The 12,556-nt window shown below is 45.6% G+C and overlaps 1 pseudogene; it reads left to right on the top strand.

Annotated features, from left to right (window-relative positions):
* Positions 1-7,711: 7,711 nt before the first annotated feature.
* On the top strand, positions 7,712-8,960 carry LOC127775644 (putative F-box/LRR-repeat protein At5g54820; annotated as a pseudogene).
* The last annotated feature ends 3,596 nt before the right edge of the window (positions 8,961-12,556 follow it).

The raw sequence follows: 12,556 nt of genomic DNA, 5'->3' as shown, positions 1-12,556 counted from the left end.
AACCGTGTCTTGAACATGGCTAAATGTCCATTTTCTCTGGCATTGACAATCCCAAATTTTCGTAAGTAACAACATAAACATGTCTCAAATACTGTAACACGTCATATGATACCAAAATTTACCAGAATTCGGTAATACCAAGTTTTAGCATATTTTGCTGGTACCAAATTATACAGTAGCATTAGATGTATTTAGGTTGATCTCTTCTCAAACTTTTATTATGATAGAAGTTTCTGAGTTACAATGTAGCATTGGTAAAATAATCTTTAGTTTATCATGTTGTATAGTTATATCTTATCAATTGTTGGCATTAAAAAAAATGGCGGGGTTAGTTTTTGCATCAAACTGAACACACCCTATATTAGCAAAAGGGTGCCCTTTCACTTGGATATTTTACTAACAGCCCATATCACTACAGAATCGTGCATATCGAACTCCTCAAAATTGCAAGAAATAACGGCACAGTGATGCGCGATACCATCATCTCAAGTCCACAGGATATGAGGATGGACGATTTTTAGACCATGTTGGATTTGGATTAAGTATGGTGACGTATATCACGATAAAACAATGGTTAACGGTGAACAAATAGTACTGTGCTAGCTGCTTTAGAAAATGGCATTTTGGGCGATGTGTCAGTACTATAATCCAGCTCGACTTTTTATGAGTTTTTGTTTTTCCAAGTCATTTTCATTCGTGTTGTCACCTTGAAACGAGACAGAATGGCTAATCTTGTTTGAACTCTCCGTATATACATTGCAAATACAATAGGAGCAGTGCATGGTGTTTCGTTTCATCCATGCACCATTTCACACACTGTATTTGATATTTGCATCAGATTGCTACGAAGCTAAGAACAATCGCTGCATTCCTACATCTACGCGCGGTTAGCTCGCCGGCGTCGCCCGCGGCGGCTTCTTGATGGTCTTATCGCTATTGTGTACCATCAGCATCTCCTGCACCGCCGCGGAGAGCAGCGACTAGGGCCGGCTCAACATTTTAAAGGGCCCTAGGCGAACTTCACATTATAGACTCTTTAGAAGTTAAGAAGTTAAAGGCTATTTGTTAACTTGTAATATCTATAAAGCACCAGTATAGTAACAGAAATAAACATTTCTAACATGGTAAATAATAAATTAAGCAGTTTGCAAGTTGCAATATAACAATTTGTTCTCAATAAATAATATCGATAGTATGATTGACAACTTAAAAAACACACAGTAGAAACAAAGTACTATGACCTAAAATCAGTGAGGGAAAAATGCATATAATCAAGGGCCTAGGCCTAATGAAAACTGATCCACCATATACCTTAATTTAATTAGCTTATGTACTTATGGTGCACTGAATGGTTGTATAATCTCTTGAACGGTTGAACCCAGAACGGTAGAACCCTAAGTCCCTAATCTTGGTAATTTAACGGGGAACAAAAAATAAATTAGAAGAACCGATCAATTCTAATCAGTGAGAAGGATCGATGGATTGGATCATCAATTCTAATAAGTGAGAAGGATCAATTCTAGCCTATTGGGCTAAATACCTATACAGGATCCCCCCATTTTAGCTTGGCCCTAGGCCATCGTCCTTATGGCCCTACTCCAGAGCTGGCCCTGGCCAGCGACGCCGCGCTCGGCGGCTGCTGCTGCAAGCCGTGAATAGCACCCGCCGCCGCCGCGTGCTCCACCTCCATGCCGAGCCGAGCAACCGATCACGTTCCTCCTCCTATCTCGCCCAAAATCTCACCTCGCTTCGCTGCTCTGAGCACGTCTGCGCTGCAATGGCGGCGACGGAAACATATACGTAGGCGCGCGCGCGGCCATCGGCTGCCGCACGCGGCGCCGCGCCCAGATACGGCGGTTCAACGGTGGATTATCCGTTTTCGCGGGCGGATGGATCAGGGCGCGCGGCGTTGCGGCCGGTGGCGCGCGCGCGCGCTCACGCGGAGGCGTGCCGGAAGTTGGCTGCGGACGAACACTCTGCACGCGGCGCGGCGCGTCGCCCGAACAGCAAAACCGCATTCACGTTAATTACCGTTCTTTCATCACCGAGCTAATCCATCCGCTCCACGTTAATTAAGTTGGGTTTCAAACACGTGACGCGTCCCTGAAGTGAAAACGGGTTTACCCTGGGTTGAGAAGGCCAAATTGCAGGGAAAAAACAACAGCCGCGATTAACAGGTTAAAGGAGCTCTAAAGCAGTTAATGTGGCACTGTATGCGTGTCGCCGACCGCCGCTGACAACATGTAACCTCCTTGTAACCTTTTCACCCCCTCTGCTCGACCAACGACTTGATAGCCACGAAACTTTGAAAATAAGAACAGCCCTTGCCTTGAGACGGTCACGTACGTCACGCAGCCCACGCTCTTCTTGGAAGCATCTCGCCGTGAGTGCCATCGCCGCCGGCCGCCGTCGCGTCACCATGCCGTACTACGCGCTGTTCGGCGAGGTGGTCATGGATGGGATCGTCCGTGTGGAACCCATGGGAGGGTTCGACGGTACAGCCACTGCCTACTATCTTCAGGTACATACGAATAATAATCGATCCCTTTCTTTCCGTTCCAGGATGAACTCCCTGTGTGCCATGTCGTCGTTGGTAGTGGTACTGATTCGTGGTAGTTTTGGGGCTGATCAAAGTGTTAGTTTGTTTTAAAAAAAGATTTGGTGTTTGATCTGTCTTAGGAGCTGTTTGGTTGGGCTGATTTTGGCCCGTTGCATCTCTTTCTTTCCACAGGCCTAGTAGAAAAAAAAAAACGAAGCGCGTGTTAAAAAAAAAGTTGCGAAGAACACCCTGGCCAGCTGCTTGGATTCGCCGCGTTTTTCTGATGGATTACTTATCTTTAGCAGAAAAAAAAAATTTGTTCACTTGTTCATATGAATGGTAGTAGTAGTTTAATGTATTGTGTGCTGTGGGACGTAGGATTCTGGTGGATTCCGTTACTTATATTTAGTACCAAAAATTTAGCAGTTTAACAAAAAAAAAATCAACACACTCACATATGCAACCTTCTTTGATCTAGCTGTTAAGCTAATTAACTGGAACCATTTCTATTTTGCATTCTCCAATAAAACACCCTCCTTATAGGTTAACAGTTAATTAGGTGGTAATATTTGTTTCATTTGATCTGCAGTTGACATGCGACGTCTGCCGTGGGGAGACTGCCAAGGAGATCTGTCTGTTCCCAGATCACCCCTGCCCTCACCATCTAGGTCAGATGGCATTCGTGATGTGCTATCCGACCTGTGACATACTGTATGGATGCATTTTCTTCTTTCATTTCCATCTGTTAGTTGTGGTTTCTAAATTTTTGCTTCCATCTGTTTGTTTGAATGTAGTGCAAGGACTGTGGCTCCCTGGGCTCAGTCTCCCTCATACCCGGCAAGGGGAAAGCCCTCACCCCTGATTCCAAGAACATGGTGATGTTAATCCATTGCGATGGATACATCCCTATCGCTTTCAGCCCGGCACCCTACTGGATTGCCACCAAGGTGAAGTTCAGCACTTTAGCTCCAGAAATTTTGGTTTGGCTGTGTGCGTCCGATTAGACATAGAGGCCGGGTTTATCTCATTTTCTTAAAAAAAAAAAGCTCCAGAAATTTTGATGAAATCCATTGTTCACTGATGTTTCTCTGTTGACAGGTCAACGGGGATCAGCATGAGTTGCACTTCTCCGAGGATGGGTTCGAGGGCTACGGCGACAATGACGAGCTGATTCTCACCAGTGCCAAGTTCACCGTCGAGAGGCTGAAGAAGGCCGAGGTGCCTTAAGTACATCTGAGGTAAGTACATATTCAGCGGATGGTTTCCCCAAATGTGCAATTTCTTTTGCATTTTTCCTAATTCATCTCCTTTTTTGTCATTGGTGCAGAAAATGTCATTCAAATGGCATATCAAGGCTAAAGACAGGGCAAATCATAGACTATCACAAGTGGTCATTGAGAATAATTTTTTGTGCTTCCACTGAGCATTTGTGAGAGGCTGGAAAGCGATGTTATCTGGATGATGAATGATATTTGTCTATGTTATCTGGATGATGAATGATATCTGTCCTTTCTTTTGGTGTTTGTCATATGCTTTCAGATCTAAAAACTCCGTCTAAAAAAATAACTTCTAAAGATAAATCTAAACAAATGCTTGTCCAGATTCATCTCTAAAAATTAGTTTTTTTTAAGGACGGAGGGATACTCCACATGCCTTTGTTTCTCGGTTTCTGTACACATATAAACCACTACCATCACACTCCCCTCGTTTCGCAGCCGTCTGGTAAGGCCGACAGAAAAGGCCCATCCTTCCATCTCGACTTCGGTTTGGTGTAGTTTTCAACTTTTTCTTCAAACTTCCACTTTTCTATTACATTAAAACTTTCCTACACACATAAACTTTCAACTTTTCCATCACATCGTTCCAATATCAATCAAACTTTCAATTTTTGTGTGAACTAAACACACCCTTCGATTATAGATTTGACCTGGTAGAATCCTCAAACAAAAGGCAGGTATTAGCAAGATACTAGTATAACTGAATAAACGTTCTCCATTCTACTATCCTGCATAGTAACTGACTATATGACAATTGACAGTCGAAATTGGAAGCCACACGATCAAAAACGAAGGATGAAAGGTAGAGCCAGGTATCTTGCAAATTTGATAGGTGTTGTCTACTGTATTGAATACATTAGGCTTGTTGTTTGTTCATATGTGCCAATTTCTCATAATCTTCATAAATTCCGGCCGGCATCGCCCAGTGGAAAAGAAAAAAAAACAATCCAGTCCATCTCCTTGTACTATGGCCCGTTTGGCAATTGCTAGACCCAAGTGCCTTCTTGAACGCCACAGCTAGCCTACACAGACGCAAAGAAGAATATACACAAATAATACATAGAAACAAATTACAGCTTAAAGCTGTTAAACTGAAAACCACTAAGGAGACCATAAATTTTATTATGAGAAATTTTACCGTCCTTAAGAAAATATTTGAGGTATCTAAATTCTACTTAAAATTTTTGGTAATACCTAGTATGTAAAGGTACTAAATTTTACACTAGACAATACAATATGGTACCTCTGGTATCTTCTCAAGAATGATAAAATTACTCTTTTATTATAGGTACCGTAAAATTTTGCAACTCCTGTTGTTAGTACTCCTGGTTAACTTCAACGTAGAACAACAATCACGTAAATACTGGAGATTAACTATATAATCTTAAAGATGAAAAAGCCTTAGAAATAACAAGTTTATATGTTATATAGTTCCAATAGAAATTCGGCAGAATATTTGAACAATTTAGACATGAACATAAATGTTAATAACAAAGACAATACAGTTACATCGCGGGAATGGAAAAACATAGGAATAGGAAAAACATAGCATTTTGATAGGAATACAAGTATAAAATAGAGTATTGCAAAATACAGGAAAAATATAGGAACGGCCATTTGATTAGGCCGCAGGAAAAAGACAGGAATTCGAGGAGAGATAAAAACTCAAAGGACTCACAAAAGATCATCAAAGCAGTCGAGTCTGAAGAGGAAGCGGGGAGGGTGCTGTCGGTCGGGAGCAGGAAGGGCGCGAGGGAGAGCGGGCAGTCGGGACTGGGGCAGATTGGCAGGAGGAAAGCGTGGCCGGCGACGGCGTAGTTGCTCAAGAGGGGGGCGGGAACGTGGCACGGGGGAGGGGGGGGATTCAGTGCTTGCTGGCAAAATTTAATAATAGTTTGATCTTATCAGATTTTTGATAGCCGTTCAAGAAATTTAGTTCAAAGCCTTTCAAAAATTGGTAGCAGTCTTTATGAAAAAAAAAACTTTCAAAACTACCCGACTTGGGTACCATAGCATTGGTATTTTGGTAACATTATGTTTAATTGGTTATCCTATCAAAACTTAATAACATTAAAATTTAATAGAGTTTAAAGTGGCAATAAAATGAACAAAGTCTTAACTATTTATCACAAATATGCCAGTCATTATTTATGTGACATGTCATGCAGGTAAGATCACGATCAAACAATACTTTAGACCGGATGATGTGGAAAACCAAGTTTAATAAACTCGATGCACGCCTAGTTTGTAAATTAGGTAAAACCCTGTTATAAATTTAAGAACTGATAACGCAATTTACTCTGTTCACTTTTTACGGTAACCGTACCTACATCTAATCATACGTGCTAATTACATGGCACCATGCTATCTCTCATCGTTTGCCTTATATAAAATCAACATTAACTAAAAATTAAATTTTAAAACTTAATTTTAAAGTTGATGTTGATTTTTTTATCGAAATTTATTTTTCAGCATTGGTTTTTAAATCGCTAAGAACATACGTAGAAAACTTTTACTCACAAATTATTACAATTTTGCTTGTATGGCGTATCATCCGTACATGCCCAAACGATAAGGGGGCTAATTGTACCTGCGGCTAATGTGTGCATTCAGCCTAGCTACCTCTCCTGTCGAATACTCGAATCACGTTCGTGCATCATTGTAACACGCGAAAATTCAGTATCCGACCTCTTTGGGACTGTTTGATAAGTCACTCGTAACTCATTTCATCCGATCCTAAACATCGTCCTATTTCCATTTTCCCTTTCCTAATCATTATTTTTCCGGTTCTAAAAAAACTCTCGGAGTATGATGTTTTATTTATAGAGTGGACTGAAATACTATTTTTCTTCTTACTATTTTGTTTTGCATAAGACTATGTTGGGAAGTGAGTTCTGATTTTGCTATATTCTGAGCATACTTCTCGAACTATTAAACAATACGTTTTTTCTAAAAAAATACATGTAGGTGTTTATTAAAAAACCAAATATTTTTTTTAAAAATATAATAATTGTTATTTAGTTAATCAACATATTTGTCCTCAGCTCTATCGAACTGAGCTTGGATTTGGAGAGAGAATAATAATCGGAGTGAGGTGCGGGAGCGAGAGTCTTTCCATGATGACATGCGTGTAACAACTTGGGTCAACGTGGCTTTCTTCTGGCTCACTCGTACTCCCTCCGTTTTTAAAAAGATGATATCATTAACTTTTAACTACATATTTAATTATTTATCTTTTTCCAAAACTTTATAATTACATAAATTTTTTTAATAATACGAACGTCAAATGTGTGATAAAAACGTCATCTATCTAACAACGAAACGTATCATGCATCCCATGACCCCGCCGCGGGCGCCTGTGCTGGCCGTCGATGGTCCGTACTAGCATCGTATCCACCGGCAGTCAAGACATGATCTATTGATCTCCGAGTCCAGTTTGGTTTGGAGAAAATTGATAGAGAGTATATATGGGTTTGGGAGCTTTGGATGTTCATATTCCAGTACCTGACGAGTTGAATTTTGAGTCCGAGTCGGAATTGGGAACACATCTGTCCAGCCAATAAATACAATCGTGCAGTCTCATTGGTACGTGTACCCAACCAAGTCACACCAATCGTTGATCTTAAGAGCAAGTTTAATAGTATAGCCCACTATTCTCCAATTTATCTATAGTCAATCTAATAGCTAATTCATACAATAGTTGCTTACTATACTACTAATATATGGTCTCACCTATCATATATACATTATGTCTTGGAGTCCGTGCTGCAGCTGGCTACAGATCTGTAGTCTGCTGCTCTTCTCTCTCATCTTTTATCTCATTAAAATATGTTTACAGCTGGCTAATAGCCTGCTATTGTACCTTCTATAATTTGTCTGCTGCTGCCATCTCATCATGGCTGGAAAAAAGAGGCAGAACATAAAGAGAGGAGACGTGTCGAAGCCATCACAACGACGGCAAGCAGATCAGCGCAGTAACGCCCTACCCGCGGAACAGAAACCCAAAGAGGACCTGATCAGCAAGCTCCCCGATGACATCCTCGTGCACATCCTGTCCATGTGCCCCTACGCCGACGCCGTGCGAGCCGCCGCGGTTTCACGGCGGTGGCAGCATCTCCACACCCGGCTCCACAACGTTCGGTTCAGCATGTCCGTGCAGGGGCTTCTCGCGCCTCTTGGCGAGTCGAGCAAACCGCGCGTGCAGAGCATGGCGCTGCTGCTGCGGCGGCGACACCGTGAAAACGCTTCACATCGGTTACCGGAAGGACGTCCCGTTCGAGTGCAGGTACGCGGAGGAGTTCGTCGCGCTGGCCAACGCGACGAGGCTGGAGCTGGGCGTGCAGTGCGCGAGGGGGCTCCCCGACGAGGACGCCGGCGAGTGGTCGCTCGAGCTGCCGCCGGCGACCGCCGAGCTGCAGCTGCGGCTGTACTGGTACGCGGTGCGGCCGCCCCGCCTGCACGGCCCCGGCGTCGCCTCCCTCCGGTGGCTCGCGCTGAACGGCCTGGCGGTGCTACGCCCGGAGTCGTTCCTCTCCGGCGGCGGCGTCGTCTTCCCGGCGCTGGAGGAGCTGCACATTGTCAAGTGCACGCTTCCGGCCGGCGGCGGCATCGACATCACGTCCGCCGCCATGCCGCGGCTGAGGCGCCTCATCGTCACCGACGTCGCCGTGATGAGCGCCGCCACCAAGGCCGGGATCGCCGTGCTCGCCGACGAGCTGGCGGAGCTCCGCGTCTCGTGTCGCTGCGCCACCGAGCCCATGGCGACGTCCGACCCCGCCGCCTACCACCTGAAGCCGCGGTTCCGCGCCCTCTTCACCCGCTACTCGTGCGTCCGCGTGCGCGCGCCCAGGCTGCGCGTGTTCGAGTGGCGCTGCTGCTTCGCCGACGAGGTGCGCGTGGAGAGCGTCGGCCGCCTCTCGGACGTCGCGGTGGAGCTCGCCGCCGGCCGGCTGCCGAGGCTGTGGGACGAGGAGAGCAAGTCTCTGTCGGTAGAAGACTGCGACAAGCTGATGAAAGGCATCCTACGTGGGCTCCTGCCTGGACTGCGGCCGCGCAGCTGGGATTGGGTTCAGAGGAAATGCGTCAAGCGCGATGAAAGGTGGCTTAGCTTTGAGATCTCAAGTGCCCCAAAGTATGATACTTAACTGATTACTGATGATAAATAATATATATTACTCCAACCGTCCATAAATATTTAACGCCATTTCGTCTTAATAAAAAACTTTTGTGAAATATATAAAACTATATGTATACATAAAAGTATATTTAGCAATGAATCAAATTATAGGAAAGGAACTAATAATTATTTAAATTTTTTTAATAAGACAAACTGTCTAACATGTTTAAGAAAGTCAACGGTGCTAAATATTTAGATACGAAGAGGATATTATTATTGTGTAGAGTGTTTGTGCCGAGTCAGCCTTCAATCTAACCTTGTTTTTCATGTACCACACGTTGCTTATGATACAGGTGGGCAGAATTTAAACGTAAATATTCGTAGAATGATACAATTATCACCACATATTGATCTATTTTATCAATTTTTTACATGACTAATTAGATGATATGAAAAACGAAAAACAATCCAATGCTTGTAAACTTTTTTCGTGACTAGGCTCTCTTCGGCAGTGGAAGAAGGAAAGAAAGTTTGTTTTGTTTTCCACGAGTATGTTTCCCGAACTACTAAACGGTGTGTGTTTTGAAAAAAAATTATATAGGAAAGTTGCTTTTAAAAAATCATATGAATCTATTTTCAAAATTTAAAATAATTAATACTAAATTAATCATACGCTAATGACCCACCTCGTTTTGCGTAATTTCTCAATCTTGCAATCTTCTCATCTCTCGATTAAATCATCACATGTTAGAGCCCACAAGATCGAAGAGCTAATCTCCTTATGGCCCCTAACATTTTAGGCCACAAGCCCGCCATACGGGCTGCTATTTTAATTGAGTGATCGATGATAGAGGTTGAAAACCCTTCATCCCTTCACGCAAAAATGAGTGGCGGATTAGCGCATGCCTAATTAAGTACAAGCTAAAAAACTTTAAAATAGATTAATATATATTTTTTAAAAATAACTTTCCTATATAAAAGTTTTACTAAAACACATAATTTAATAGTTTGAAAAGTGTGCGCATGGAAAATGAGGGAGTGAAAGTTGTCAGTCTAAACAATAATTGTCATCAAACTTAACATATACTACTCCGTCCTCTAAAAAAAACGAATTCCTAGTTGTCCAGGTTCGTAGGTAGGATTAGTCTATTTATTGGGACAGATAGGGTATTGGCTAGTAGAGGGTCCAATTTGACTACTCCAAACTATCAATTGTCGTCGAAAATCCAATCGGATCAAACTGCCTACCGCGTTGCTACGAATCATGGATAGGGTCATCAACCATTGTTGTACAACATCAATACATACAACTCTATCGTCACCCGGTATCTCCACTGCCTGGTCGCCAATGCCTCGAATACCATGACGTTTGCCGGCATCAGGTTGAACGTGGTCACCCCGTCCGCCGCTATCGCCATGCGGGCCGACATCACCACGGCGCACGCCGAGTCACGTTGGAGGCGGGCCAGCACGAGGGACCTATAGCTATGGTGTTGTCCCTGCTCCTTCGGCAAGAAGTCCTGGGAGTAGAGTCACAGAGCTAGCCCCTCCTCATGCTCCCCCACAACCTCTGTGGACACGACGGCGGATTGGTGGACCGACAGAGCAGTACAAATTGTGTCGACGGGTGGTACCGCAACTAGGGTATTTGGATGGTATTGGGATCGTTGGTACCAGGGTATATGTGATTGAGGTAAAAGAGATGGAGACATGGATTTTTATACAGGTTCGAGCCCCTTATCTTACAGGTAATAGCCCTACATCCTGTTGGCCGGAGCCGGCGTTGCTCTTATTCATCTGAATCACACAAGTACAATATTTGGGATAACCTATCTAACTATCGTCAACCTGGCGGCTAGATAACCAACTCGTAGACGATAACAGGGTAGTCTTCCTCCTCGAATCCGTACTCGGTGAGATCAGAGATGGCGCTAGATCCCTCTTGCCGGCTTCTGTAGGCACCGGATTGGGTTTGTCTAGGCTAATCTCTGGTGTCGAGATCTGACAGCGTATTGGTTTGTATTGGCTTGTGGCTTTGTGGCGTGTCCCCTTTCCTCCTAGGGGGACTTGTATTTATACCCAGCCCCTTTGTCCAAGTAGAACTAAGTAGATAAATATGGATACGATCTAAGTAGTCCTTGTCGTTTTCATATAGAACTCTACTCGTCATTCCTTATTCGGAACTCCTTCTATATACGAGGTTTGTTTCCGTATAAGATATGGTAAGTGATAGGCCCTGCCGAGTTTAGTCGACTACTTATTAGGTATGTGATATCCATAACCAAGACACATTGTACATGGGAAAGTGATTTCATCCCTCGAGGGGATATCCCTCGTTTCATTTATGCCACCTAAATAGTTATAAAAAAATTTGACAAAAATGGTAAGATAGATTAATATGAAATATATCACTCCACAAATATGTAAGACTAAATTCAACTTCTACAAATTGTAAAAAAATAACAAATATAGCTGCGAATGTACTATAACTATTTTCAACTTATTTTGTTCTTTTTGTTGCAAATACAATAGGAGCAGTGCACGGTGTTTCATTTCATCCATGCACCATTTCACATACTGTATTTGATATATATTTGCATCAGATTGCTACGAAGCTAAGAACAATTGCTACATTCCTACACATCTACGCGCGGTTAGCTCGCCGGCGGCCGGCGGCCGGCGGCCGGCGTCGAGCTCGCCGGGCGGCGGACGGGGTTGCCCGTCGACGCGCTCCAGGTAGAACCGGCTCGGCATCCACACGCTCCTGCGCCACCGGGCGTACTCGCTGAACAGCCACCCGCCGCGCCCGCACGCCCGGGGCGCCACGGCCTCGCTGGTGGCGGCAATGGCGCCGCCGCCGCAATGCGACCGCATCCACGATTGGCCGGGAGCGCACTGGTGCAGCGCGCAGCGTAGCCCCGGCGGGAGGCGCGCGCAGCAGCAGGTCAGGACCTTCCTCTTCTCCTCCGGCGACGGTGGCGCGCCCCGCCTCAGCATGCTCCTGGCGACCCTCTTCGCCGGCGGCTGCCACGCCCGCGCCGCGCGCTTCGGCGCTGGCGCCGTGGCCTCCCCCCTGTCCACGCTTCTGCCGCTTCCGCCGCGGCGCTCGCCGGTGACGGGCGGGAGGCGCGGCGTCGCCCGCGGCGGCTTCTTGATGGCCTTATTGCTCTTCTGCACCATCAGCATCTCCTGCACCGCCGCGGAGAGCAGCGACGACGTCCCGCCACCCATCGCACCGGGCGCGCGCTGCAAGCCGTGAACACCACCCGCCGCCGCCGCCACGCGCTCGACCTCCATGGCGAACTGGCAAGCGATCAAGCTCCTCCTCCTCCTCCTCCTCCTCCTATCTCGCGCAAAACCTTTCCTCGCTGCTGCTCTGAGCCTCTCCGAGCGTCTGCAATGGCGGTGACAGAAGCGGGCGCCGCACTAAACATATAGGCGCTCCCTCCGCCCGCGCGCGCGCGCCCGCGGCCATCGGCTGTCGCACGCGGCGCCGCGCCCGCCCGCCAGCCCGCTTGGCGCCACGGATGGATGAGGACGCGCGGCGTTGCGGCCGGTGGCGCGCGCGCGCGGCGTGGCGCGTCGCGTCGCGTCGCCCGAACAACAAAACCGTCGCATTCCGCC

This window comes from Oryza glaberrima, chromosome 6 (genome assembly GCF_000147395.1).
Source record: "Oryza glaberrima chromosome 6, OglaRS2, whole genome shotgun sequence".
NCBI lineage: Eukaryota > Viridiplantae > Streptophyta > Magnoliopsida > Poales > Poaceae > Oryza > Oryza glaberrima.
Note: the sequence above shows the minus strand (reverse complement) of the source record. Positions and strands in the feature narration are given on the sequence as shown.